The sequence below is a fragment of the Lutjanus erythropterus genome, chromosome 18, assembly GCF_056507025.1.
Source record: "Lutjanus erythropterus isolate fLutEry1 chromosome 18, fLutEry1.hap2, whole genome shotgun sequence".
Lineage (NCBI taxonomy): Eukaryota > Metazoa > Chordata > Actinopteri > Lutjaniformes > Lutjanidae > Lutjanus > Lutjanus erythropterus.
The window spans coordinates 28,713,173-28,738,187 of NC_139334.1; positions in this window are offsets into that span (position 1 = coordinate 28,713,173).

Genomic DNA, 25,015 nt, shown 5'->3' on the forward strand with positions numbered 1-25,015 from the left:
TATCAAACCAAGAGTTGTAGTATGATCAGCAGCATCCAGTTGATGGCTGCAGTGATTTTGGTGGCACTACAGTACATAAAAGAGAAGTTATTAAATTTTATTATTGATAAAATTTCTTAAAATTCTGAAAAAATGCTTTTAATATCAAACCAAGAGTTGTAGTATGATCAGCGGCATCCAGTTGATGGCTGCAGTGATTTTGGTGGCACTACAGTGCATAAAAGAGAAGTTATTAAATTTTATTATTAATAAAATCTCCATAAAATTATGATTTAAAAAAAAAAAAAAAATCAAACCAAGTGTTGTAGTATGATCAGCAGCATCCAGTTGATGGCTGCAGTGATTTTGGTGGCACTACAGTACATAAAAGAGAAGTTATTACATTTTATTATTAATAAAAATTCTTAAAATTATGGAAAAATGTTTTTAATATCAAACCAAGAGTTGTAGTATGATAAGCAGGGGCCAGTTGATGGCTGCAGTGATTTTGGTAGCACTACAGTACATAAAAGAGAAGTTATTACATTTTATTATTAATAAAAATTCCATAAAATCCTGAAAAAATGCTTTTAATATCAAACCAAGAGTTGTAGTATGATCAGCAGCATCCAGTTGATGGCTGCAGTGATTTTGGTGGCACTACAGTACATAAAAGAGAAGTTATTACATTTTATTATTAATAAAATTTCTTAAAATTCTGAAAAAATGCTTTTAATATCAAACCAAGAGTTGTAGTATGATAAGCAGCATCCAGTTGATGGCTGCAGTGATTTTGGTGGCACTACAGTGCATAAAAGAGAAGTTATTAAATTTTATTATTAATAAAACCTCCATAAAATTATGATAAAAAAAAAAAAAAAAAAAAATCAAACCAAGAGTTGTAGTATGATCAGCAGCATCCAGTTGATGGCTGCAGTGATTTTGGTGGCACTACAGTACATAAAAGAGAAGTTATTACATTTTATTATTAATAAAAATTCCATAAAATTCTGAAAAAATGTTTTTAATATCAAACCAAGAGTTGTAGTATGATCAGCAGCATCCAGTTGATGGCTGCAGTGATTTTGGTGGCACTACAGTACATAAAAGAGAAGTTATTACATTTTATTATTAATAAAATTTCTTAAAATTCTGAAAAAATGCTTTTAATATCAAACCAAGAGTTGTAGTATGATAAGCAGCATCCAGTTGATGGCTGCGGTGATTTTGGTGGCACTACAGTGCATAAAAGAGAAGTTATTAAATTTTATTATTAATAAAACCTCCATAAAATTATGATAAAAAAAAAAAAAAAAAAAAATCAAACCAAGAGTTGTAGTATGATCAGCAGCATCCAGTTGATGGCTGCAGTGATTTTGGTGGCACTACAGTACATAAAAGAGAAGTTATTACATTTTGTTATTAATAACATTTCTTAAAATTATGAAAAAATGTTTTTAATATCAAACCAAGAGTTGTAGTATGATCAGCAGCATCCAGTTGATGGCTGCAGTGATTTTGGTGGCACTACAGTACATAAAAGAGAAGTTATTACATTTTATTATTAATAAAAATTCCATAAAATCCTGAAAAAATGCTTTTAATATCAAACCAAGAGTTGTAGTATGATCAGCGGCATCCAGTTGATGGCTGCAGTGATTTTGGTGGCACTACAGTACATAAAAGAGAAGTTATTACATTTTATTATTAATAAAATTTATTAAAATTATGAAAAAATGTTTTTAATATCAAACCAAGAGTTGTAGTATGATAAGCAGGGGCCAGTTGATGGCTGCAGTGATTTTGGTGGCACTACAGTACATAAAAGAGAAGTTATTACATTTTATTATTAATAAAATTTCTTAAAATTCTGAAAAAATGCTTTTAATATCAAACCAAGAGTTGTAGTATGATAAGCAGCATCCAGTTGATGGCTGCAGTGATTTTGGTGGCACTACAGTGCATAAAAGAGAAGTTATTAAATTTTATTATTAATAAAACCTCCATAAAATTATGATAAAAAAAAAAAAAAAAAAAAAAAATCAAACCAAGAGTTGTAGTATGATCAGCAGCATCCAGTTGATGGCTGCAGTGATTTTGGTGGCACTACAGTACATAAAAGAGAAGTTATTACATTTTATTATTAATAAAAATTCCATAAAATTCTGAAAAAATGTTTTTAATATCAAACCAAGAGTTGTAGTATGATCAGCAGCATCCAGTTGATGGCTGCAGTGATTTTGGTGGCACTACAGTACATAAAAGAGAAGTTATTACATTTTATTATTAATAAAATTTCTTAAAATTCTGAAAAAATGCTTTTAATATCAAACTAAGACTTGTAGTATGATAAGCAGCATCCAGTTGATGGCTGCAGTGATTTTGGTGGCACTACAGTGCATAAAAGAGAAGTTATTAAATTTTATTATTAATAAAACCTCCATAAAATTATGATAAAAAAAAAAAAAAAAAAAATCAAACCAAGAGTTGTAGTATGATCAGCAGCATCCAGTTGATGGCTGCAGTGATTTTGGTGGCACTACAGTACATAAAAGAGAAGTTATTACATTTTGTTATTAATAACATTTCTTAAAATTATGAAAAAATGTTTTTAATATCAAACCAAGAGTTGTAGTATGATCAGCAGCATCCAGTTGATGGCTGCAGTGATTTTGGTGGCACTACAGTACATAAAAGAGAAGTTATTACATTTTGTTATTAATAACATTTCTTAAAATTATGAAAAAATGCTTTTAATATCAAACCAAGAGTTGTAGTATGATAAGCAGCATCCAGTTGATGGCTGCAGTGATTTTGGTGGCACTACAGTGCATAAAAGAGAAGTTATTAAATTTTATTATTAATAAAACCTCCATAAAATTATGATAAAAAAATTAAAAAAAAAAAATCAAACCAAGAGTTGTAGTATGATCAGCAGCATCCAGTTGATGGCTGCAGTGATTTTGGTGGCACTACAGTACATAAAAGAGAAGTTATTACATTTTATTATTAATAAAAATTCCATAAAATTCTGAAAAAATACTTTTAATATCAAACCAAGAGTTGTAGTATGATCAGCAGCATCCAGTTGATGGCTGCAGTGATTTTGGTGGCACTACAGTGCATAAAAGAGAAGTTATTAAATTTTATTATTAATAAAACCTCCATAAAATTATGATAAAAAAAAAAAAAAAAAAAATCAAACCAAGAGTTGTAGTATGATCAGCAGCATCCAGTTGATGGCTGCAGTGATTTTGGTGGCACTACAGTACATAAAAGAGAAGTTATTACATTTTATTATTAATAAAAATTCCATAAAATCCTGAAAAAATGCTTTTAATATCAAACCAAGAGTTGTAGTATGATCAGCAGCATCCAGTTGATGGCTGCAGTGATTTTGGTGGCACTACAGTACATAAAAGAGAAGTTATTACATTTTATTATTAATAAAAATTCTTAAAATTATGGAAAAATGTTTTTAATATCAAACCAAGAGTTGTAGTATGATAAGCAGGGGCCAGTTGATGGCTGCAGTGATTTTGGTAGCACTACAGTACATAAAAGAGAAGTTATTACATTTTATTATTAATAAAAAATCCTAAAATTATGGAAAAATGTTTTTAATATCAAACCAAGAGTTGTAGTATGATCAGCAGCATCCAGTTGATGGCTGCAGTGATTTTGGTGGCACTACAGTACATAAAAGAGAAGTTATTAAATTTTATTATTAATAAAATTTCTTAAAATTCTGAAAAAATGCTTTTAATATCAAACCAAGAGTTGTAGTATGATAAGCAGCATCCAGTTGATGGCTGCAGTGATTTTGGTGGCACTACAGTGCATAAAAGAGAAGTTATTAAATTTTATTATTAATAAAACCTCCATAAAATTATGATAAAAAAAAAAAAAAAAAAATCAAACCAAGAGTTGTAGTATGATCAGCAGCATCCAGTTGATGGCTGCAGTGATTTTGGTGGCACTACAGTACATAAAAGAGAAGTTATTACATTTTGTTATTAATAACATTTCTTAAAATTATGAAAAAATGTTTTTAATATCAAACCAAGAGTTGTAGTATGATCAGCAGCATCCAGTTGATGGCTGCAGTGATTTTGGTGGCACTACAGTACATAAAAGAGAAGTTATTACATTTTATTATTAATAAAAATTCCATAAAATTCTGAAAAAATGTTTTTAATATCAAACCAAGAGTTGTAGTATGATCAGCAGCATCCAGTTGATGGCTGCAGTGATTTTGGTGGCACTACAGTACATAAAAGAGAAGTTATTACATTTTATTATTAATAAAATTTCTTAAAATTCTGAAAAAATGCTTTTAATATCAAACCAAGAGTTGTAGTATGATAAGCAGCATCCAGTTGATGGCTGCAGTGATTTTGGTGGCACTACAGTGCATAAAAGAGAAGTTATTAAATTTTATTATTAATAAAACCTCCATAAAATTATGATAAAAAAAAAAAAAAAAAAATCAAACCAAGAGTTGTAGTATGATCAGCAGCATCCAGTTGATGGCTGCAGTGATTTTGGTGGCACTACAGTACATAAAAGAGAAGTTATTACATTTTGTTATTAATAACATTTCTTAAAATTATGAAAAAATGTTTTTAATATCAAACCAAGAGTTGTAGTATGATCAGCAGGGGCCAGTTGATGGCTGCAGTGATTTTGGTAGCACTACAGTACATAAAAGAGAAGTTATTACATTTTATTATTAATAAAAATTCCATAAAATCCTGAAAAAATGCTTTTAATATCAAACCAAGAGTTGTAGTATGATCAGCAGCATCCAGTTGATGGCTGCAGTGATTTTGGTGGCACTACAGTACATAAAAGAGAAGTTATTACATTTTATTATTAATAAAAATTCCATAAAATTCTGAAAAAATGTTTTTAATATCAAACCAAGAGTTGTAGTATGATCAGCAGCATCCAGTTGATGGCTGCAGTGATTTTGGTGGCACTACAGTACATAAAAGAGAAGTTATTACATTTTATTATTAATAAAATTTCTTAAAATTCTGAAAAAATGCTTTTAATATCAAACCAAGAGTTGTAGTATGATAAGCAGCATCCAGTTGATGGCTGCAGTGATTTTGGTGGCACTACAGTGCATAAAAGAGAAGTTATTAAATTTTATTATTAATAAAACCTCCATAAAATTATGATAAAAAAAAAAAAAAAAAAATCAAACCAAGAGTTGTAGTATGATCAGCAGCATCCAGTTGATGGCTGCAGTGATTTTGGTGGCACTACAGTACATAAAAGAGAAGTTATTACATTTTGTTATTAATAACATTTCTTAAAATTATGAAAAAATGTTTTTAATATCAAACCAAGAGTTGTAGTATGATCAGCAGGGGCCAGTTGATGGCTGCAGTGATTTTGGTAGCACTACAGTACATAAAAGAGAAGTTATTACATTTTATTATTAATAAAAATTCCATAAAATCCTGAAAAAATGCTTTTAATATCAAACCAAGAGTTGTAGTATGATCAGCAGCATCCAGTTGATGGCTGCAGTGATTTTGGTGGCACTACAGTACATAAAAGAGAAGTTATTACATTTTATTATTAATAAAATTTCTTAAAATTCTGAAAAAATGCTTTTAATATCAAACCAAGAGTTGTAGTTTGATAAGCAGCATCCAGTTGATGGCTGCAGTGATTTTGGTGGCACTACAGTGCATAAAAGAGAAGTTATTAAATTTTATTATTAATAAAACCTCCATAAAATTATGATAAAAAAAAAAAAAAAAAAAATCAAACCAAGAGTTGTAGTATGATCAGCAGCATCCAGTTGATGGCTGCAGTGATTTTGGTGGCACTACAGTACATAAAAGAGAAGTTATTACATTTTATTATTAATAAAAATTCCATAAAATTCTGAAAAAATGTTTTTAATATCAAACCAAGAGTTGTAGTATGATCAGCAGCATCCAGTTGATGGCTGCAGTGATTTTGGTGGCACTACAGTACATAAAAGAGAAGTTATTACATTTTATTATTAATAAAATTTCTTAAAATTCTGAAAAAATGCTTTTAATATCAAACCAAGAGTTGTAGTATGATAAGCAGCATCCAGTTGATGGCTGCAGTGATTTTGGTGGCACTACAGTGCATAAAAGAGAAGTTATCAAATTTTATTATTAATAAAACCTCCATAAAATTATGATAAAAAAAAAAAAAAAAAAAATCAAACCAAGAGTTGTAGTATGATCAGCAGCATCCAGTTGATGGCTGCAGTGATTTTGGTGGCACTACAGTACATAAAAGAGAAGTTATTACATTTTGTTATTAATAACATTTCTTAAAATTATGAAAAAATGTTTTTAATATCAAACCAAGAGTTGTAGTATGATCAGCAGCATCCAGTTGATGGCTGCAGTGATTTTGGTGGCACTACAGTACATAAAAGAGAAGTTATTACATTTTATTATTAATAAAAATTCCATAAAATCCTGAAAAAATGCTTTTAATATCAAACCAAGAGTTGTAGTATGATCAGCGGCATCCAGTTGATGGCTGCAGTGATTTTGGTGGCACTATAGTACATAAAAGAGAAGTTATTACATTTTATTATTAATAAAATTTATTAAAATTATGAAAAAATGTTTTTAATATCAAACCAAGAGTTGTAGTATGATAAGCAGGGGCCAGTTGATGGCTGCAGTGATTTTGGTGGCACTACAGTACATAAAAGAGAAGTTATTACATTTTATAATTAATAAAATTTATTAAAATTATGAAAAAATGCTTTTATTATAAAACCAAGAGTTGTAGTATGATCAGCAGCATCCAGTTGATGGCTGCAGTGATTTTGGTGGCACTACAGTACATAAAAGAGAAGTTATTAAATTTTATTATTGATAAAATTTCTTAAAATTCTGAAAAAATGCTTTTAATATCAAACCAAGAGTTGTAGTATGATCAGCGGCATCCAGTTGATGGCTGCAGTGATTTTGGTGGCACTACAGTGCATAAAAGAGAAGTTATTAAATTTTATTATTAATAAAATCTCCATAAAATTATGATTTAAAAAAAAAAAAAAATCAAACCAAGTGTTGTAGTATGATCAGCAGCATCCAGTTGATGGCTGCAGTGATTTTGGTGGCACTACAGTACATAAAAGAGAAGTTATTACATTTTATTATTAATAAAAATTCTTAAAATTATGGAAAAATGTTTTTAATATCAAACCAAGAGTTGTAGTATGATAAGCAGGGGCCAGTTGATGGCTGCAGTGATTTTGGTAGCACTACAGTACATAAAAGAGAAGTTATTACATTTTATTATTAATAAAAATTCCATAAAATCCTGAAAAAATGCTTTTAATATCAAACCAAGAGTTGTAGTATGATCAGCAGCATCCAGTTGATGGCTGCAGTGATTTTGGTGGCACTACAGTACATAAAAGAGAAGTTATTACATTTTATTATTAATAAAAAATCTTAAAATAATGGAAAAATGTTTCTAATATCAAACCAAGAGTTGTAGTATGATCAGCAGCATCCAGTTGATGGCTGCAGTGATTTTGGTGGCACTACAGTACATAAAAGAGAAGTTATTACATTTTGTTATTAATAACATTTCTTAAAATTATGAAAAAATGTTTTTAATATCAAACCAAGAGTTGTAGTATGATCAGCAGCATCCAGTTGATGGCTGCAGTGATTTTGGTGGCACTACAGTACATAAAAGAGAAGTTATTACATTTTATTATTAATAAAAATTCCATAAAATCCTGAAAAAATGCTTTTAATATCAAACCAAGAGTTGTAGTATGATCAGCGGCATCCAGTTGATGGCTGCAGTGATTTTGGTGGCACTACAGTACATAAAAGAGAAGTTATTACATTTTATTATTAATAAAATTTATTAAAATTATGAAAAAATGTTTTTAATATCAAACCAAGAGTTGTAGTATGATAAGCAGGGGCCAGTTGATGGCTGCAGTGATTTTGGTGGCACTACAGTACATAAAAGAGAAGTTATTACATTTTATTATTAATAAAATTGATTAAAATTATGAAAAAATGCTTTTAATATCAAACCAAGAGTTGTAGTATGATCAGCAGCATCCAGTTGATGGCTGCAGTGATTTTGGTGGCACTACAGTACATAAAAGAGAAGTTATTAAATTTTATTATTGATAAAATTTCTTAAAATTCTGAAAAAATGCTTTTAATATCAAACCAAGAGTTGTAGTATGATCAGCGGCATCCAGTTGATGGCTGCAGTGATTTTGGTGGCACTACAGTGCATAAAAGAGAAGTTATTAAATTTTATTATTAATAAAATCTCCATAAAATTATGATTTAAAAAAAAAAAAAAAATCAAACCAAGTGTTGTAGTATGATCAGCAGCATCCAGTTGATGGCTGCAGTGATTTTGGTGGCACTACAGTACATAAAAGAGAAGTTATTACATTTTATTATTAATAAAAATTCTTAAAATTATGGAAAAATGTTTTTAATATCAAACCAAGAGTTGTAGTATGATAAGCAGGGGCCAGTTGATGGCTGCAGTGATTTTGGTAGCACTACAGTACATAAAAGAGAAGTTATTACATTTTATTATTAATAAAAATTCCATAAAATCCTGAAAAAATGCTTTTAATATCAAACCAAGAGTTGTAGTATGATCAGCAGCATCCAGTTGATGGCTGCAGTGATTTTGGTGGCACTACAGTACATAAAAGAGAAGTTATTACATTTTATTATTAATAAAATTTCTTAAAATTCTGAAAAAATGCTTTTAATATCAAACCAAGAGTTGTAGTATGATAAGCAGCATCCAGTTGATGGCTGCAGTGATTTTGGTGGCACTACAGTGCATAAAAGAGAAGTTATTAAATTTTATTATTAATAAAACCTCCATAAAATTATGATAAAAAAAAAAAATAAAAAAAATCAAACCAAGAGTTGTAGTATGATCAGCAGCATCCAGTTGATGGCTGCAGTGATTTTGGTGGCACTACAGTACATAAAAGAGAAGTTATTACATTTTATTATTAATAAAAATTCCATAAAATTCTGAAAAAATGTTTTTAATATCAAACCAAGAGTTGTAGTATGATCAGCAGCATCCAGTTGATGGCTGCAGTGATTTTGGTGGCACTACAGTACATAAAAGAGAAGTTATTACATTTTATTATTAATAAAATTTCTTAAAATTCTGAAAAAATGCTTTTAATATCAAACCAAGAGTTGTAGTATGATAAGCAGCATCCAGTTGATGGCTGCGGTGATTTTGGTGGCACTACAGTGCATAAAAGAGAAGTTATTAAATTTTATTATTAATAAAACCTCCATAAAATTATGATAAAAAAAAAAAAAAAAAAAAATCAAACCAAGAGTTGTAGTATGATCAGCAGCATCCAGTTGATGGCTGCAGTGATTTTGGTGGCACTACAGTACATAAAAGAGAAGTTATTACATTTTGTTATTAATAACATTTCTTAAAATTATGAAAAAATGTTTTTAATATCAAACCAAGAGTTGTAGTATGATCAGCAGCATCCAGTTGATGGCTGCAGTGATTTTGGTGGCACTACAGTACATAAAAGAGAAGTTATTACATTTTATTATTAATAAAAATTCCATAAAATCCTGAAAAAATGCTTTTAATATCAAACCAAGAGTTGTAGTATGATCAGCGGCATCCAGTTGATGGCTGCAGTGATTTTGGTGGCACTACAGTACATAAAAGAGAAGTTATTACATTTTATTATTAATAAAATTTATTAAAATTATGAAAAAATGTTTTTAATATCAAACCAAGAGTTGTAGTATGATAAGCAGGGGCCAGTTGATGGCTGCAGTGATTTTGGTGGCACTACATTACATAAAAGAGAAGTTATTACATTTTATTATTAATAAAATTTCTTAAAATTCTGAAAAAATGCTTTTAATATCAAACCAAGAGTTGTAGTATGATAAGCAGCATCCAGTTGATGGCTGCAGTGATTTTGGTGGCACTACAGTGCATAAAAGAGAAGTTATTAAATTTTATTATTAATAAAACCTCCATAAAATTATGATAAAAAAAAAAAAAAAAAAAAAAATCAAACCAAGAGTTGTAGTATGATCAGCAGCATCCAGTTGATGGCTGCAGTGATTTTGGTGGCACTACAGTACATAAAAGAGAAGTTATTACATTTTATTATTAATAAAAATTCCATAAAATTCTGAAAAAATGTTTTTAATATCAAACCAAGAGTTGTAGTATGATCAGCAGCATCCAGTTGATGGCTGCAGTGATTTTGGTGGCACTACAGTACATAAAAGAGAAGTTATTACATTTTATTATTAATAAAATTTCTTAAAATTCTGAAAAAATGCTTTTAATATCAAACTAAGACTTGTAGTATGATAAGCAGCATCCAGTTGATGGCTGCAGTGATTTTGGTGGCACTACAGTGCATAAAAGAGAAGTTATTAAATTTTATTATTAATAAAACCTCCATAAAATTATGATAAAAAAAAAAAAAAAAAAATCAAACCAAGAGTTGTAGTATGATCAGCAGCATCCAGTTGATGGCTGCAGTGATTTTGGTGGCACTACAGTACATAAAAGAGAAGTTATTACATTTTGTTATTAATAACATTTCTTAAAATTATGAAAAAATGTTTTTAATATCAAACCAAGAGTTGTAGTATGATCAGCAGCATCCAGTTGATGGCTGCAGTGATTTTGGTGGCACTACAGTACATAAAAGAGAAGTTATTACATTTTATTATTAATAAAATTTCTTAAAATTCTGAAAAAATGCTTTTAATATCAAACCAAGAGTTGTAGTATGATAAGCAGCATCCAGTTGATGGCTGCAGTGATTTTGGTGGCACTACAGTGCATAAAAGAGAAGTTATTAAATTTTATTATTAATAAAACCTCCATAAAATTATGATAAAAAAAAAAAAAAAAAAATCAAACCAAGAGTTGTAGTATGATCAGCAGCATCCAGTTGATGGCTGCAGTGATTTTGGTGGCACTACAGTACATAAAAGAGAAGTTATTACATTTTGTTATTAATAACATTTCTTAAAATTATGAAAAAATGTTTTTAATATCAAACCAAGAGTTGTAGTATGATCAGCAGGGGCCAGTTGATGGCTGCAGTGATTTTGGTAGCACTACAGTACATAAAAGAGAAGTTATTACATTTTATTATTAATAAAAATTCCATAAAATCCTGAAAAAATGCTTTTAATATCAAACCAAGAGTTGTAGTATGATCAGCAGCATCCAGTTGATGGCTGCAGTGATTTTGGTGGCACTACAGTACATAAAAGAGAAGTTATTACATTTTATTATTAATAAAATTTCTTAAAATTCTGAAAAAATGCTTTTAATATCAAACCAAGAGTTGTAGTTTGATAAGCAGCATCCAGTTGATGGCTGCAGTGATTTTGGTGGCACTACAGTGCATAAAAGAGAAGTTATTAAATTTTATTATTAATAAAACCTCCATAAAATTATGATAAAAAAAAAAAAAAAAAAAAATCAAACCAAGAGTTGTAGTATGATCAGCAGCATCCAGTTGATGGCTGCAGTGATTTTGGTGGCACTACAGTACATAAAAGAGAAGTTATTACATTTTATTATTAATAAAAATTCCATAAAATTCTGAAAAAATGTTTTTAATATCAAACCAAGAGTTGTAGTATGATCAGCAGCATCCAGTTGATGGCTGCAGTGATTTTGGTGGCACTACAGTACATAAAAGAGAAGTTATTACATTTTATTATTAATAAAATTTCTTAAAATTCTGAAAAAATGCTTTTAATATCAAACCAAGAGTTGTAGTATGATAAGCAGCATCCAGTTGATGGCTGCAGTGATTTTGGTGGCACTACAGTGCATAAAAGAGAAGTTATCAAATTTTATTATTAATAAAACCTCCATAAAATTATGATAAAAAAAAAAAAAAAAAAATCAAACCAAGAGTTGTAGTATGATCAGCAGCATCCAGTTGATGGCTGCAGTGATTTTGGTGGCACTACAGTACATAAAAGAGAAGTTATTACATTTTGTTATTAATAACATTTCTTAAAATTATGAAAAAATGTTTTTAATATCAAACCAAGAGTTGTAGTATGATCAGCAGCATCCAGTTGATGGCTGCAGTGATTTTGGTGGCACTACAGTACATAAAAGAGAAGTTATTACATTTTATTATTAATAAAAATTGCATAAAATCCTGAAAAAATGCTTTTAATATCAAACCAAGAGTTGTAGTATGATCAGCGGCATCCAGTTGATGGCTGCAGTGATTTTGGTGGCACTATAGTACATAAAAGAGAAGTTATTACATTTTATTATTAATAAAATTTATTAAAATTATGAAAAAATGTTTTTAATATCAAACCAAGAGTTGTAGTATGATAAGCAGGGGCCAGTTGATGGCTGCAGTGATTTTGGTGGCACTACAGTACATAAAAGAGAAGTTATTACATTTTATAATTAATAAAATTTATTAAAATTATGAAAAAATGCTTTTATTATAAAACCAAGAGTTGTAGTATGATCAGCAGCATCCAGTTGATGGCTGCAGTGATTTTGGTGGCACTACAGTACATAAAAGAGAAGTTATTAAATTTTATTATTGATAAAATTTCTTAAAATTCTGAAAAAATGCTTTTAATATCAAACCAAGAGTTGTAGTATGATCAGCGGCATCCAGTTGATGGCTGCAGTGATTTTGGTGGCACTACAGTGCATAAAAGAGAAGTTATTAAATTTTATTATTAATAAAATCTCCATAAAATTATGATTAAAAAAAAAAAAAAAATCAAACCAAGTGTTGTAGTATGATCAGCAGCATCCAGTTGATGGCTGCAGTGATTTTGGTGGCACTACAGTACATAAAAGAGAAGTTATTACATTTTATTATTAATAAAAATTCTTAAAATTATGGAAAAATGTTTTTAATATCAAACCAAGAGTTGTAGTATGATAAGCAGGGGCCAGTTGATGGCTGCAGTGATTTTGGTAGCACTACAGTACATAAAAGAGAAGTTATTACATTTTATTATTAATAAAAATTCCATAAAATCCTGAAAAAATGCTTTTAATATCAAACCAAGAGTTGTAGTATGATCAGCAGCATCCAGTTGATGGCTGCAGTGATTTTGGTGGCACTACAGTACATAAAAGAGAAGTTATTACATTTTATTATTAATAAAAAATCTTAAAATAATGGAAAAATGTTTCTAATATCAAACCAAGAGTTGTAGTATGATCAGCAGCATCCAGTTGATGGCTGCAGTGATTTTGGTGGCACTACAGTACATAAAAGAGAAGTTATTACATTTTGTTATTAATAACATTTCTTAAAATTATGAAAAAATGTTTTTAATATCAAACCAAGAGTTGTAGTATGATCAGCAGCATCCAGTTGATGGCTGCAGTGATTTTGGTGGCACTACAGTACATAAAAGAGAAGTTATTACATTTTATTATTAATAAAAATTCCATAAAATCCTGAAAAAATGTTTTTAATATCAAACCAAGAGTTGTAGTATGATCAGCAGCATCCAGTTGATGGCTGCAGTGATTTTGGTGGCACTACAGTACATAAAAGAGAAGTTATTACATTTTATTATTAATAAAATTTCTTAAAATTCTGAAAAAATGCTTTTAATATCAAACCAAGAGTTGTAGTATGATAAGCAGCATCCAGTTGATGGCTGCAGTGATTTTGGTGGCACTACAGTGCATAAAAGAGAAGTTATCAAATTTTATTATTAATAAAACCTCCATAAAATTATGATAAAAAAAAAAAAAAAAAAAATCAAACCAAGAGTTGTAGTATGATCAGCAGCATCCAGTTGATGGCTGCAGTGATTTTGGTGGCACTACAGTACATAAAAGAGAAGTTATTACATTTTGTTATTAATAACATTTCTTAAAATTATGAAAAAATGTTTTTAATATCAAACCAAGAGTTGTAGTATGATCAGCAGCATCCAGTTGATGGCTGCAGTGATTTTGGTGGCACTACAGTACATAAAAGAGAAGTTATTACATTTTATTATTAATAAAAATTCCATAAAATCCTGAAAAAATGCTTTTAATATCAAACCAAGAGTTGTAGTATGATCAGCGGCATCCAGTTGATGGCTGCAGTGATTTTGGTGGCACTATAGTACATAAAAGAGAAGTTATTACATTTTATTATTAATAAAATTTATTAAAATTATGAAAAAATGTTTTTAATATCAAACCAAGAGTTGTAGTATGATAAGCAGGGGCCAGTTGATGGCTGCAGTGATTTTGGTGGCACTACAGTACATAAAAGAGAAGTTATTACATTTTATAATTAATAAAATTTATTAAAATTATGAAAAAATGCTTTTATTATAAAACCAAGAGTTGTAGTATGATCAGCAGCATCCAGTTGATGGCTGCAGTGATTTTGGTGGCACTACAGTACATAAAAGAGAAGTTATTAAATTTTATTATTGATAAAATTTCTTAAAATTCTGAAAAAATGCTTTTAATATCAAACCAAGAGTTGTAGTATGATCAGCGGCATCCAGTTGATGGCTGCAGTGATTTTGGTGGCACTACAGTGCATAAAAGAGAAGTTATTAAATTTTATTATTAATAAAATCTCCATAAAATTATGATTAAAAAAAAAAAAAAAATCAAACCAAGTGTTGTAGTATGATCAGCAGCATCCAGTTGATGGCTGCAGTGATTTTGGTGGCACTACAGTACATAAAAGAGAAGTTATTACATTTTATTATTAATAAAAATTCTTAAAATTATGGAAAAATGTTTTTAATATCAAACCAAGAGTTGTAGTATGATAAGCAGGGGCCAGTTGATGGCTGCAGTGATTTTGGTAGCACTACAGTACATAAAAGAGAAGTTATTACATTTTATTATTAATAAAATTTCTTAAAATTCTGAAAAAATGCTTTTAATATCAAACCAAGAGTTGTAGTATGATAAGCAGCATCCAGTTGATGGCTGCAGTGATTTTGGTGGCACTACAGTGCATAAAAGAGAAGTTATTAAATTTTATTATTAATAAAACCTCCATAAAATTATGATAAAAAAAAAAAATAAAAAAAATCAAACCAAGAGTTGTAGTATGATCAGCAGCATCCAGTTGATGGCTGCAGTGATTTTGGTGGCACTACAGTACATAAAAGAGAAGTTATTACATTTTATTATTAATAAAAATTCCATAAAATTCTGAAAAAATGTTTTTAATATCAAACCAAGAGTTGTAGTATGATCAGCAGCATCCAGTTGATGGCTGCAGTGATTTTGGTGGCACTACAGTACATAAAAGAGAAGTTATTACATTTTATTATTAATAAAATTTCTTAAAATTCTGAAAAAATGCTTTTAATATCAAACCAAGAGTTGTAGTATGATAAGCAGCATCCAGTTGATGGCTGCGGTGATTTTGGTGGCACTACAGTGCATAAAAGAGAAGTTATTAAATTTTATTATTAATAAAACCTCCATAAAATTATGATAAAAAAAAAAAAAAAAAAAAATCAAACCAAGAGTTGTAGTATGATCAGCAGCATCCAGTTGATGGCTGCAGTGATTTTGGTGGCACTACAGTACATAAAAGAGAAGTTATTACATTTTGTTATTAATAACATTTCTTAAAATTATGAAAAAATGTTTTTAATATCAAACCAAGAGTTGTAGTATGATCAGCAGCATCCAGTTGATGGCTGCAGTGATTTTGGTGGCACTACAGTACATAAAAGAGAAGTTATTACATTTTATTATTAATAAAAATTCCATAAAATCCTGAAAAAATGCTTTTAATATCAAACCAAGAGTTGTAGTATGATCAGCGGCATCCAGTTGATGGCTGCAGTGATTTTGGTGGCACTACAGTACATAAAAGAGAAGTTATTACATTTTATTATTAATAAAATTTATTAAAATTATGAAAAAATGTTTTTAATATCAAACCAAGAGTTGTAGTATGATAAGCAGGGGCCAGTTGATGGCTGCAGTGATTTTGGTGGCACTACATTACATAAAAGAGAAGTTATTACATTTTATTATTAATAAAATTTCTTAAAATTCTGAAAAAATGCTTTTAATATCAAACCAAGAGTTGTAGTATGATAAGCAGCATCCAGTTGATGGCTGCAGTGATTTTGGTGGCACTACAGTGCATAAAAGAGAAGTTATTAAATTTTATTATTAATAAAACCTCCATAAAATTATGATAAAAAAAAAAAAAAAAAAAAAATCAAACCAAGAGTTGTAGTATGATCAGCAGCATCCAGTTGATGGCTGCAGTGATTTTGGTGGCACTACAGTACATAAAAGAGAAGTTATTACATTTTATTATTAATAAAAATTCCATAAAATTCTGAAAAAATGTTTTTAATATCAAACCAAGAGTTGTAGTATGATCAGCAGCATCCAGTTGATGGCTGCAGTGATTTTGGTGGCACTACAGTACATAAAAGAGAAGTTATTACATTTTATTATTAATAAAATTTCTTAAAATTCTGAAAAAATGCTTTTAATATCAAACTAAGACTTGTAGTATGATAAGCAGCATCCAGTTGATGGCTGCAGTGATTTTGGTGGCACTACAGTGCATAAAAGAGAAGTTATTAAATTTTATTATTAATAAAACCTCCATAAAATTATGATAAAAAAAAAAAAAAAAAAATCAAACCAAGAGTTGTAGTATGATCAGCAGCATCCAGTTGATGGCTGCAGTGATTTTGGTGGCACTACAGTACATAAAAGAGAAGTTATTACATTTTGTTATTAATAACATTTCTTAAAATTATGAAAAAATGTTTTTAATATCAAACCAAGAGTTGTAGTATGATCAGCAGCATCCAGTTGATGGCTGCAGTGATTTTGGTGGCACTACAGTACATAAAAGAGAAGTTATTACATTTTATTATTAATAAAATTTCTTAAAATTCTGAAAAAATGCTTTTAATATCAAACCAAGAGTTGTAGTATGATAAGCAGCATCCAGTTGATGGCTGCAGTGATTTTGGTGGCACTACAGTGCATAAAAGAGAAGTTATTAAATTTTATTATTAATAAAACCTCCATAAAATTATGATAAAAAAAAAAAAAAAAAAATCAAACCAAGAGTTGTAGTATGATCAGCAGCATCCAGTTGATGGCTGCAGTGATTTTGGTGGCACTACAGTACATAAAAGAGAAGTTATTACATTTTGTTATTAATAACATTTCTTAAAATTATGAAAAAATGTTTTTAATATCAAACCAAGAGTTGTAGTATGATCAGCAGGGGCCAGTTGATGGCTGCAGTGATTTTGGTAGCACTACAGTACATAAAAGAGAAGTTATTACATTTTATTATTAATAAAAATTCCATAAAATCCTGAAAAAATGCTTTTAATATCAAACCAAGAGTTGTAGTATGATCAGCAGCATCCAGTTGATGGCTGCAGTGATTTTGGTGGCACTACAGTACATAAAAGAGAAGTTATTACATTTTATTATTAATAAAAATTCCATAAAATTCTGAAAAAATGTTTTTAATATCAAACCAAGAGTTGTAGTATGATCAGCAGCATCCAGTTGATGGCTGCAGTGATTTTGGTGGCACTACAGTACATAAAAGAGAAGTTATTACATTTTATTATTAATAAAATTTCTTAAAATTCTGAAAAAATGCTTTTAATATCAAACCAAGAGTTGTAGTATGATAAGCAGCATCCAGTTGATGGCTGCAGTGATTTTGGTGGCACTACAGTGCATAAAAGAGAAGTTATTAAATTTTATTATTAATAAAACCTCCATAAAATTATGATAAAAAAAAAAAAAAAAAAATCAAACCAAGAGTTGTAGTATGATCAGCAGCATCCAGTTGATGGCTGCAGTGATTTTGGTGGCACTACAGTACATAAAAGAGAAGTTATTACATTTTGTTATTAATAACATTTCTTAAAATTATGAAAAAATGTTTTTAATATCAAACCAAGAGTTGTAGTATGATCAGCAGGGGCCAGTTGATGGCTGCAGTGATTTTGGTAGCACTACAGTACATAAAAGAGAAGTTATTACATTTTATTATTAATAAAAATTCCATAAAATCCTGAAAAAATGCTTTTAATATCAAACCAAGAGTTGTAGTATGATCAGCAGCATCCAGTTGATGGCTGCAGTGATTTTGGTGGCACTACAGTACATAAAAGAGAAGTTATTACATTTTATTATTAATAAAATTTCTTAAAATTCTGAAAAAATGCTTTTAATATCAAACCAAGAGTTGTAGTTTGATAAGCAGCATCCAGTTGATGGCTGCAGTGATTTTGGTGGCACTACAGTGCATAAAAGAGAAGTTATTAAATTTTATTATTAATAAAACCTCCATAAAATTATGATAAAAAAAAAAAAAAAAAAAAATCAAACCAAGAGTTGTAGTATGATCAGCAGCATCCAGTTGATGGCTGCAGTGATTTTGGTGGCACTACAGTACATAAAAGAGAAGTTATTACATTTTATTATTAATAAAAATTCCATAAAATTCTGAAAAAATGTTTTTAATATCAAACCAAGAGTTGTAGTATGATCAGCAGCATCCAGTTGATGGCTGCAGTGATTTTGGTGGCACTACAGTACATAAAAGAGAAGTTATTACATTTTATTATTAATAAAATTTCTTAAAATTCTGAAAAAATGCTTTTAATATCAAACCAAGAGTTGTAGTATGATAAGCAGCATCCAGTTGATGGCTGCAGTGATTTTGGTGGCACTACAGTGCATAAAAGAGAAGTTATCAAATTTTATTATTAATAAAACCTCCATAAAATTATGATAAAAAAAAAAAAAAAAAAAATCAAACCAAGAGTTGTAGTATGATCAGCAGCATCCAGTTGATGGCTGCAGTGATTTTGGTGGCACTACAGTACATAAAAGAGAAGTTATTACATTTTGTTATTAATAACATTTCTTAAAATTATGAAAAAATGTTTTTAATATCAAACCAAGAGTTGTAGTATGATCAGCAGCATCCAGTTGATGGCTGCAGTGATTTTGGTGGCACTACAGTACATAAAAGAGAAGTTATTACATTTTATTATTAATAAAAATTCCATAAAATCCTGAAAAAATGCTTTTAATATCAAACCAAGAGTTGTAGTATGATCAGCGGCATCCAGTTGATGGCTGCAGTGATTTTGGTGGCACTATAGTACATAAAAGAGAAGTTATTACATTTTATTATTAATAAAATTTATTAAAATTATGAAAAAATGTTTTTAATATCAAACCAAGAGTTGTAGTATGATAAGCAGGGGCCAGTTGATGGCTGCAGTGATTTTGGTGGCACTACAGTACATAAAAGAGAAGTTATTACATTTTATAATTAATAAAATTTATTAAAATTATGAAAAAATGCTTTTATTATAAAACCAAGAGTTGTAGTATGATCAGCAGCATCCAGTTGATGGCTGCAGTGATTTTGGTGGCACTACAGTACATAAAAGAGAAGTTATTAAATTTTATTATTGATAAAATTTCTTAAAATTCTGAAAAAATGCTTTTAATATCAAACCAAGAGTTGTAGTATGATCAGCGGCATCCAGTTGATGGCTGCAGTGATTTTGGTGGCACTACAGTGCATAAAAGAGAAGTTATTAAATTTTATTATTAATAAAATCTCCATAAAATTATGATTTAAAAAAAAAAAAAAATCAAACCAAGTGTTGTAGTATGATCAGCAGCATCCAGTTGATGGCTGCAGTGATTTTGGTGGCACTACAGTACATAAAAGAGAAGTTATTACATTTTATTATTAATAAAAATTCTTAAAATTATGGAAAAATGTTTTTAATATCAAACCAAGAGTTGTAGTATGATAAGCAGGGGCCAGTTGATGGCTGCAGTGATTTTGGTAGCACTACAGTACATAAAAGAGAAGTTATTACATTTTATTATTAATAAAAATTCCATAAAATCCTGAAAAAATGCTTTTAATATCAAACCAAGAGTTGTAGTATGATCAGCAGCATCCAGTTGATGGCTGCAGTGATTTTGGTGGCACTACAGTACATAAAAGAGAAGTTATTACATTTTATTATTAATAAAAAATCTTAAAATAATGGAAAAATGTTTCTAATATCAAACCAAGAGTTGTAGTATGATCAGCAGCATCCAGTTGATGGCTGCAGTGATTTTGGTGGCACTACAGTACATAAAAGAGAAGTTATTACATTTTGTTATTAATAACATTTCTTAAAATTATGAAAAAATGTTTTTAATATCAAACCAAGAGTTGTAGTATGATCAGCAGCATCCAGTTGATGGCTGCAGTGATTTTGGTGGCACTACAGTACATAAAAGAGAAGTTATTACATTTTATTATTAATAAAAATTCCATAAAATCCTGAAAAAATGCTTTTAATATCAAACCAAGAGTTGTAGTATGATCAGCGGCATCCAGTTGATGGCTGCAGTGATTTTGGTGGCACTACAGTACATAAAAGAGAAGTTATTACATTTTATTATTAATAAAATTTATTAAAATTATGAAAAAATGTTTTTAATATCAAACCAAGAGTTGTAGTATGATAAGCAGGGGCCAGTTGATGGCTGCAGTGATTTTGGTGGCACTACAGTACATAAAAGAGAAGTTATTACATTTTATTATTAATAAAATTGATTAAAATTATGAAAAAATGCTTTTAATATCAAACCAAGAGTTGTAGTATGATCAGCAGCATCCAGTTGATGGCTGCAGTGATTTTGGTGGCACTACAGTACATAAAAGAGAAGTTATTAAATTTTATTATTGATAAAATTTCTTAAAATTCTGAAAAAATGCTTTTAATATCAAACCAAGAGTTGTAGTATGATCAGCGGCATCCAGTTGATGGCTGCAGTGATTTTGGTGGCACTACAGTGCATAAAAGAGAAGTTATTAAATTTTATTATTAATAAAATCTCCATAAAATTATGATTTAAAAAAAAAAAAAAAATCAAACCAAGTGTTGTAGTATGATCAGCAGCATCCAGTTGATGGCTGCAGTGATTTTGGTGGCACTACAGTACATAAAAGAGAAGTTATTACATTTTATTATTAATAAAAATTCTTAAAATTATGGAAAAATGTTTTTAATATCAAACCAAGAGTTGTAGTATGATAAGCAGGGGCCAGTTGATGGCTGCAGTGATTTTGGTAGCACTACAGTACATAAAAGAGAAGTTATTACATTTTATTATTAATAAAAATTCCATAAAATCCTGAAAAAATGCTTTTAATATCAAACCAAGAGTTGTAGTATGATCAGCAGCATCCAGTTGATGGCTGCAGTGATTTTGGTGGCACTACAGTACATAAAAGAGAAGTTATTACATTTTATTATTAATAAAATTTCTTAAAATTCTGAAAAAATGCTTTTAATATCAAACCAAGAGTTGTAGTATGATAAGCAGCATCCAGTTGATGGCTGCAGTGATTTTGGTGGCACTACAGTGCATAAAAGAGAAGTTATTAAATTTTATTATTAATAAAACCTCCATAAAATTATGATAAAAAAAAAAAATAAAAAAAATCAAACCAAGAGTTGTAGTATGATCAGCAGCATCCAGTTGATGGCTGCAGTGATTTTGGTGGCACTACAGTACATAAAAGAGAAGTTATTACATTTTATTATTAATAAAAATTCCATAAAATTCTGAAAAAATGTTTTTAATATCAAACCAAGAGTTGTAGTATGATCAGCAGCATCCAGTTGATGGCTGCAGTGATTTTGGTGGCACTACAGTACATAAAAGAGAAGTTATTACATTTTATTATTAATAAAATTTCTTAAAATTCTGAAAAAATGCTTTTAATATCAAACCAAGAGTTGTAGTATGATAAGCAGCATCCAGTTGATGGCTGCGGTGATTTTGGTGGCACTACAGTGCATAAAAGAGAAGTTATTAAATTTTATTATTAATAAAACCTCCATAAAATTATGATAAAAAAAAAAAAAAAAAAAAATCAAACCAAGAGTTGTAGTATGATCAGCAGCATCCAGTTGATGGCTGCAGTGATTTTGGTGGCACTACAGTACATAAAAGAGAAGTTATTACATTTTGTTATTAATAACATTTCTTAAAATTATGAAAAAATGTTTTTAATATCAAACCAAGAGTTGTAGTATGATCAGCAGCATCCAGTTGATGGCTGCAGTGATTTTGGTGGCACTACAGTACATAAAAGAGAAGTTATTACATTTTATTATTAATAAAAATTCCATAAAATCCTGAAAAAATGCTTTTAATATCAAACCAAGAGTTGTAGTATGATCAGCGGCATCCAGTTGATGGCTGCAGTGATTTTGGTGGCACTACAGTACATAAAAGAGAAGTTATTACATTTTATTATTAATAAAATTTATTAAAATTATGAAAAAATGTTTTTAATATCAAACCAAGAGTTGTAGTATGATAAGCAGGGGCCAGTTGATGGCTGCAGTGATTTTGGTGGCACTACATTACATAAAAGAGAAGTTATTACATTTTATTATTAATAAAATTTCTTAAAATTCTGAAAAAATGCTTTTAATATCAAACCAAGAGTTGTAGTATGATAAGCAGCATCCAGTTGATGGCTGCAGTGATTTTGGTGGCACTACAGTGCATAAAAGAGAAGTTATTAAATTTTATTATTAATAAAACCTCCATAAAATTATGATAAAAAAAAAAAAAAAAAAAAAAATCAAACCAAGAGTTGTAGTATGATCAGCAGCATCCAGTTGATGGCTGCAGTGATTTTGGTGGCACTACAGTACATAAAAGAGAAGTTATTACATTTTATTATTAATAAAAATTCCATAAAATTCTGAAAAAATGTTTTTAATATCAAACCAAGAGTTGTAGTATGATCAGCAGCATCCAGTTGATGGCTGCAGTGATTTTGGTGGCACTACAGTACATAAAAGAGAAGTTATTACATTTTATTATTAATAAAATTTCTTAAAATTCTGAAAAAATGCTTTTAATATCAAACTAAGACTTGTAGTATGATAAGCAGCATCCAGTTGATGGCTGCAGTGATTTTGGTGGCACTACAGTGCATAAAAGAGAAGTTATTAAATTTTATTATTAATAAAACCTCCATAAAATTATGATAAAAAAAAAAAAAAAAAAATCAAACCAAGAGTTGTAGTATGATCAGCAGCATCCAGTTGATGGCTGCAGTGATTTTGGTGGCACTACAGTACATAAAAGAGAAGTTATTACATTTTGTTATTAATAACATTTCTTAAAATTATGAAAAAATGTTTTTAATATCAAACCAAGAGTTGTAGTATGATCAGCAGCATCCAGTTGATGGCTGCAGTGATTTTGGTGGCACTACAGTACATAAAAGAGAAGTTATTACATTTTATTATTAATAAAATTTCTTAAAATTCTGAAAAAATGCTTTTAATATCAAACCAAGAGTTGTAGTATGATAAGCAGCATCCAGTTGATGGCTGCAGTGATTTTGGTGGCACTACAGTGCATAAAAGAGAAGTTATTAAATTTTATTATTAATAAAACCTCCATAAAATTATGATAAAAAAAAAAAAAAAAAAATCAAACCAAGAGTTGTAGTATGATCAGCAGCATCCAGTTGATGGCTGCAGTGATTTTGGTGGCACTACAGTACATAAAAGAGAAGTTATTACATTTTGTTATTAATAACATTTCTTAAAATTATGAAAAAATGTTTTTAATATCAAACCAAGAGTTGTAGTATGATCAGCAGGGGCCAGTTGATGGCTGCAGTGATTTTGGTAGCACTACAGTACATAAAAGAGAAGTTATTACATTTTATTATTAATAAAAATTCCATAAAATCCTGAAAAAATGCTTTTAATATCAAACCAAGAGTTGTAGTATGATCAGCAGCATCCAGTTGATGGCTGCAGTGATTTTGGTGGCACTACAGTACATAAAAGAGAAGTTATTACATTTTATTATTAATAAAATTTCTTAAAATTCTGAAAAAATGCTTTTAATATCAAACCAAGAGTTGTAGTTTGATAAGCAGCATCCAGTTGATGGCTGCAGTGATTTTGGTGGCACTACAGTGCATAAAAGAGAAGTTATTAAATTTTATTATTAATAAAACCTCCATAAAATTATGATAAAAAAAAAAAAAAAAAAAAATCAAACCAAGAGTTGTAGTATGATCAGCAGCATCCAGTTGATGGCTGCAGTGATTTTGGTGGCACTACAGTACATAAAAGAGAAGTTATTACATTTTATTATTAATAAAAATTCCATAAAATTCTGAAAAAATGTTTTTAATATCAAACCAAGAGTTGTAGTATGATCAGCAGCATCCAGTTGATGGCTGCAGTGATTTTGGTGGCACTACAGTACATAAAAGAGAAGTTATTACATTTTATTATTAATAAAATTTCTTAAAATTCTGAAAAAATGCTTTTAATATCAAACCAAGAGTTGTAGTATGATAAGCAGCATCCAGTTGATGGCTGCAGTGATTTTGGTGGCACTACAGTGCATAAAAGAGAAGTTATCAAATTTTATTATTAATAAAACCTCCATAAAATTATGATAAAAAAAAAAAAAAAAAAATCAAACCAAGAGTTGTAGTATGATCAGCAGCATCCAGTTGATGGCTGCAGTGATTTTGGTGGCACTACAGTACATAAAAGAGAAGTTATTACATTTTGTTATTAATAACATTTCTTAAAATTATGAAAAAATGTTTTTAATATCAAACCAAGAGTTGTAGTATGATCAGCAGCATCCAGTTGATGGCTGCAGTGATTTTGGTGGCACTACAGTACATAAAAGAGAAGTTATTACATTTTATTATTAATAAAAATTGCATAAAATCCTGAAAAAATGCTTTTAATATCAAACCAAGAGTTGTAGTATGATCAGCGGCATCCAGTTGATGGCTGCAGTGATTTTGGTGGCACTATAGTACATAAAAGAGAAGTTATTACATTTTATTATTAATAAAATTTATTAAAATTATGAAAAAATGTTTTTAATATCAAACCAAGAGTTGTAGTATGAT